Genomic DNA, 6,000 nt, shown 5'->3' with positions numbered 1-6,000 from the left:
CTCTCTCTCTCTCTCTCTCTCACGAAATGGGAAATGGGAATGATAAGAATGAAACTTCAACATTCTTATCACATATATATATACGTGATATTATATATATATATAATAATAATAATAATAATAATAATAATAATAATAATAAAATATATGGATGATTATCCATTCATATATATAATAATAATATTAATAATAATAATAAAATATGGATGAAGAAATGTGGTAGAGAAAGTGACACTTGTCAAAATCTTGTGGTTCCCAAAATAAAAATCTTCCAACGTATCAGTTGTGGTCCAAACAGATAATGTTTCGGTGGAAAATAATTTAAATAGGAATAATTTTGAAATCAAAAAAAGTTTATCCCAGACAAAACCTCAAAATTGGGCTAGGTTCGGTACACCGCGAAATTTAGCGATGCTATGATCAAAATAAATTTTCACCCTTATAGTCTGTCCAATTTCAACTTAACTAAGCAGGAAGTTCATACTTAGTCATAATATGCATAATAGTTCCTTTCCTAGGGGAATCCGAGCTGAAAATTCGTCCTTAAAAATTTTACGGTTCGTGACCGGCACGTATGATCGCAGCTTAATAACAACTATACTCCCTTATAAAAATTCCTTTGAAGCATCGGGAGATCATCTTATGGATTTCATAGCCTAAAGACATATTTTTCGAACCTTAGTCTTATAGGAATAGGCGAGGGGTTACATTTGGCTCGTCGAAATGCGTTGGAGGGTAATAAGGAGGTATCTCGTGAGGAGGATATCTCTGGGGTTGAAAATGCTGTGTTACGTATGCTTGTTCATGATAATAAGTTGGTTGAGGAGGTAGTGAGTATGGGAAAGAAGGTGGGTAAGGAAAATGGTAGTTATGATAGTATTGAGGTGGTGGGTATGGAGGTTGGGGTTGTGAAGGATAGTAGGGATTTCTTCCGTATGGTATGTGGCTATGATAAGCTTGATCATTAGGCGGAGGTGGATCCATGATTATATCAAAGAATTCCTGCAATCAAATTTTCAGGTAAAGAATCGGAGCACAAGAGGTAGCTCCTTTCACAGATTAGCGCAAGTAGTGTGTGGTTGGGTGCGAAAGTGTAAATGGCAATAAAACAAAACAAAAGAAAATGAAGTAAACAAGTTACCCAAACGATTCAAGATAGTAAAACTTTAAATTCACCGTTTGCCATCCCCGGCAACGGCGCCATTTTGAAGTTGTGTGTGTAGTGGGAATGAATGTGAAGGTGGATGTGCGATATGGAGGGTGTTAAAACGAAGAGTCATAAACTTCCCGAGTGTCGTATCTCTCACGGATGGCAAATTGGAGAATATACGGTTTTGTTACCTCGGTTTGTTTGAATAATATTAAGATTGAGCATATGGATATTGGTAAAAGGAAGTATTAAGAGGGCAAAGGTTGATAAAATAAAGAAATAAACAGAGGGAAATTAAGACGGATGGGGCTAAGATCTCATGGAGATTGGTTCAAGGCGCAAGGTAGAGTGTTGATTTCTTTTGAGTTATGGTTGAAGGAGCTTGGAACATTGTCCTTAGTGGCGTCACACTCAAGCTCCCAATCCTCAGTCGATTGGGGAATTTCATCAAACACCTTGTCTACAAGTTCCCTCCGGATCTCATCTTCTCAGATTGAGAGCGGGAGATGTGGGTAGTGGGCTACATCTCTTTGCGATATCTCGTCAAAGAGATGATCCTATACTCTTGGAGAGATCGGGGCTCTCGATCTAACAAGATCATACAAAACATACACACAAATTCAACATTCCCCAAAGAAATCAAACTCATTCATCAAATTAGATCATGAACACCAATCATCCATTCAATCTAGCCCCTATCCTAGGGATTAGCCTCTCATAGGCTTTAACAACATCAAAGCATCAAAATAGAAAAGCATATCTACAAGATCAAGATAAAAGCAAACAACTTTAAGGAAAAGGAAAAGCAAGAGAAATCCAAAGAGAAAACAAGTCTTGATAAAAGAGTTTACCCAAGAGATCTTCAAAGCTATGGAGATCTAAGTTCTCTTCTCCAAGGAGCTCCTCCTCTTCTCCTAATCCTATCTAAACCTAACCTAAAATGTAGAATAGAAAAATGAGACAAAAGACTCCCTAAACCTAGCTGAAATGTCCCTTAAATACTAAAACATCGCGTAGATTTTCTGGTGCCGCCCCACGTCTGCCACACGCGTGTGGACTGGCGTGGACGGTTACTGGAATATTTCCACGCCAGCTCACACGCGTGTGAGGCTCGTGGGCGTGGTTTCTTCATTTTCGTCCCTTTTGTTTTTTCCGGTTTGGTCCTCGTGTGTTCCCATGGGGATTGATTCTTCCTTTCAATGGTTTATGCTCTCTTTCGGTTGATTTCAGCCTTCATTCCTGTGGGAATTCTTCAAAACACTCCACACAGAGCACATTTGCAATTTGTTAGTAAAATAGCATACAAACACGTAATTACACTCTCTAAGACTTGTTTTTAGCAAGAAATCAATTTAATAAGTTATAGATAAATAGGTACTTTTGGCGTCTATCAATACTACTTCCGATGCGAATATGCGGTTAACCATGATCAATGACTCTCTTAAAAGAAATTCTATATGAAATGTGCACTTTAAAACTCAAAATCATGCAATTGAAGGTACAAAAATATGCACTTGAAGGCAAAAAATTTTCACTCGAAGGGAAATTGTAACACCCCAATTTTCATAACCAAATTTCCTTAATTTTTTTTCTTTATTAATTGAAAATTTCTACATTCATAGCGGAAGCATTAATAATCCAAATAAAATCAGGTGTTACCGCCACACTTAGGCATCTTTCCTATACCCAAACGCTAAGGCTAATTCCAAACTTACAATAAATAATCCAAATTCAACTTAATACATAATGGAAATAATTATACAACCAATAAATTTCTATATAAACCAAATCTTCACAAATGTCTATTTCTTAATTAAATAGACTAATCCAACTCCAAATCCGCATCTCGATTTCTTATCCATGTCACCTGTAAAAATCATTTAATACAAAAACAGAGTGTAGACCAAAATTAGCATAAGCTAAGTAAGAATCACTTCACCCCGTAACATATAGGCTTTGATTTTATATTATTTTCAAAACTTGTATACTTTTATACTTTTCCAAAATACATATGTGGAGGTACACTTTTCATAGTATGGAGAATTAATATATATAAATGGAGAATTAACAATCTCATCAAATCCACTTAGAATCTGGACCAATACCTATGTGTACACCCCCAGTGTATTCCAAGCCACTGGGTAGTATATGATCCAAGTAGCACACCGACTACCTCACCACTCAACCAATTTGGAAACTGGATCACAACCTATGTGATACACCCTCATGGGATTCCAAGCCCAATGAGTAGTAATTAGCCCAAGTGATCAGTAATTACATTTACTGAACACCACACAGAATAATAGTTTTCTAAAATAAATTATTTCTCCACAAATAAATACTTCCTCCACAAAAATACAATTTTCTCCAATAAAATAATTTTCTCTAACGTATATAATTTCTCCAAAAGATATATAGAGTTTCTCAAAACACATTTTCTCCACATAATTTCTCAAAATTAAATATTTAGTCCACAACAGTGTTAATACAATTTCACCATACTAATATATATAACACCAAAATTTCCAAGCCACACTTTTACTCAACACACGGGTTTGACCCGTAAAAATTCATTCTCGATATTTCGAGAATCAAATAATAGATACAATATTGCAATTTATCACAAAAATATTGTAGTTCAAATCAATTCAAAACACATGTAATATATATATATACACTGCCACACGTACCACACATATGCATACATATCTATGTTTTTTTTTAGTGATTAGTACACTGCTATACAATACACATAATCATACATGTGACTTTTGTTTCTAGTAATCTGTTGGTTTCTAATCCATAGATAATACATTTATTTATATCTTAGTGGGTTGCATGCTACAATACACACACATATATATCACACATATATCCAGTATGCAACATATACATCTAGTACGTATGTATCTATATAATATATTTATACCGAACATATATATCCATTACACAATATATATACAATTCAAACCACATCATAAAAATATTTATATACATAGTGGAGAAAATAATAAGTTTTAGTGAACATGAAATCTTACCATGATGTCCAAAAATTCAAATCAACACTTAGGATCGTATCCACTTTTATAAGGAACCTACGAATCAAACCATTCTAATATAATTTCTAATAATAATAATATCATTATTTATTATTATATCATCTCTTCACTGCCGAACATCACATAGCCAACATTTTCCTATCAATAATATTATCTCATCATGATCCAGTATTCATTTCACTATCAACACCTTAATCACATTTCCATCATTAATATAATAATAATCATGCCACCTTCTCATCACTATTGCTTCCCTAGTTACGCATGCACCAACCAATAACAATATTCACCATTTTCATCATCAAACATTTCCAGATTAACAACTTCAAACAACCCATTAACAAACCCAAATCATCATGAATCATATAAATTTGCAACTGAAACTGGGAATGAACTTAGAGAGTTTTAAGATACCTGGAACAAGGATTAATACGGGAAGAAACAGATACATGTTTCGAAGATCATGAAGAATCCAAAAGCAAGTGTTTGTTGAATGAAGAAGTCAATGAGAAAAACGGATAGTATTTGTAGTCAATAAGGAGAAAGGAAAGCAGAGCATCTGGAAAGAAGAAAACAGAAGTTCTTCACAAGCTAATCTGGTAGGCTTCCGGCGCTCCTATTATATTAAATCTTAGGGTGGCCAGAAGACAAAAAGATAATATTCTTTTATAAATTAACCAAAAGAAGATAAGAGAGCTGCACATGGGATGGTTAAAGAATGATTTTCTTTCCTCCTATTCTGCCAAAATAGTGGAGAGACATAAAAGATAGCAATTTATTTTCCATTCAAAATAATTTTGTCCCCATAATCAGCAAAAGAAATTTTAAATAAAAGAATAGAAGGCTATTTTTAAGCTAATTATCTTCTAATCAGCCAAAATGTAATTAAGGACTAAAGACAAAATTTTTGTTTTCTTCCAAATGTTTCAGCTGTAAATAAGGAGAAACGAAAATTGAAACTGACAGAAATATTGATATATATCACGAAAATTATTGAGAAGGGTATTTTGAAACCATTTTATTCAGATATTTATTTCAATAAGTCTAGAACCTACATAAAAAATTTCATAGTGATCCAATTAGTAGAAGTATGGTTTTCAAATTTTTTTTCCAAAACTGGTCCAGCAAAAACAAAATTCCGGACAGCACACCGCCAGGGCAAAAAGGTAATTTTCTGTGTTTACTCGAAGATCAAAATGACCAAAAAATTTTATGGATGTCAAGTACTATAAGTTTAGGCTCTACCATAAACATTTCAAGTGAAAAAGAGTTTGGGAAGTATTTTTACCGGCTCAATCTTTCGGACTGCGCCAAACTGAAATTTTCTGAAAATGAATGGTTAGAAAAATATTTGGCTAAAAATTGAATTTTGTAACAATAATGGTGACGAAATTTTGGGGTGTCACAGAAATAGATGTGTAATTGATGCAATTTATGGTACCAAAAATGAAGGTTATTCAACTTAAGTGTTATTAACGCAATTACCCATACAAATCATTTGTAAATCTCACAACTTTTAATATAAATTTAGTTATATGTTATTGAAAAGAATGTACATATAACAAATACTGCCTAGAATTGTGCACTTGATGGCAAAAAAAATGCACTTGAAGGCATAAAAATGTGCACTTGAAGGCTAAAAACATGCACTAGAAGGAAAAAATGGGTTCACGAATGCTAAGTATTTTTTAAAAATTTTTTCCGCAATAATAAGACACACATACACTTGTAGGCATTAAATTGAGCACTCAAAGGCATAAAAGAGGATCTCTAGAAGGCAAGGGAGAAAAC

General features: G+C 33.7%; 1 long non-coding RNA gene across 1 annotated transcript; it reads right to left on the bottom strand.

Annotated features, from left to right (window-relative positions):
* Window positions 1-2,710: 2,710 nt before the first annotated feature.
* Window positions 2,711-4,739, bottom strand: LOC116015318. The gene is made up of 2 exons (XR_004097600.1): window positions 4,624-4,739; window positions 2,711-3,017 (listed from the first exon to the last, which is right to left on the bottom strand). It is a non-coding gene; the product is annotated as an uncharacterized LOC116015318 (long non-coding RNA).
* Window positions 4,740-6,000: the final 1,261 nt, after the last annotated feature.

Source organism: Ipomoea triloba, chromosome 4, assembly GCF_003576645.1.
Source record: "Ipomoea triloba cultivar NCNSP0323 chromosome 4, ASM357664v1".
NCBI classification, from domain to species: Eukaryota; Viridiplantae; Streptophyta; class Magnoliopsida; order Solanales; family Convolvulaceae; genus Ipomoea; species Ipomoea triloba.
This window is presented reverse-complemented; position numbering and strand designations above follow the sequence as displayed.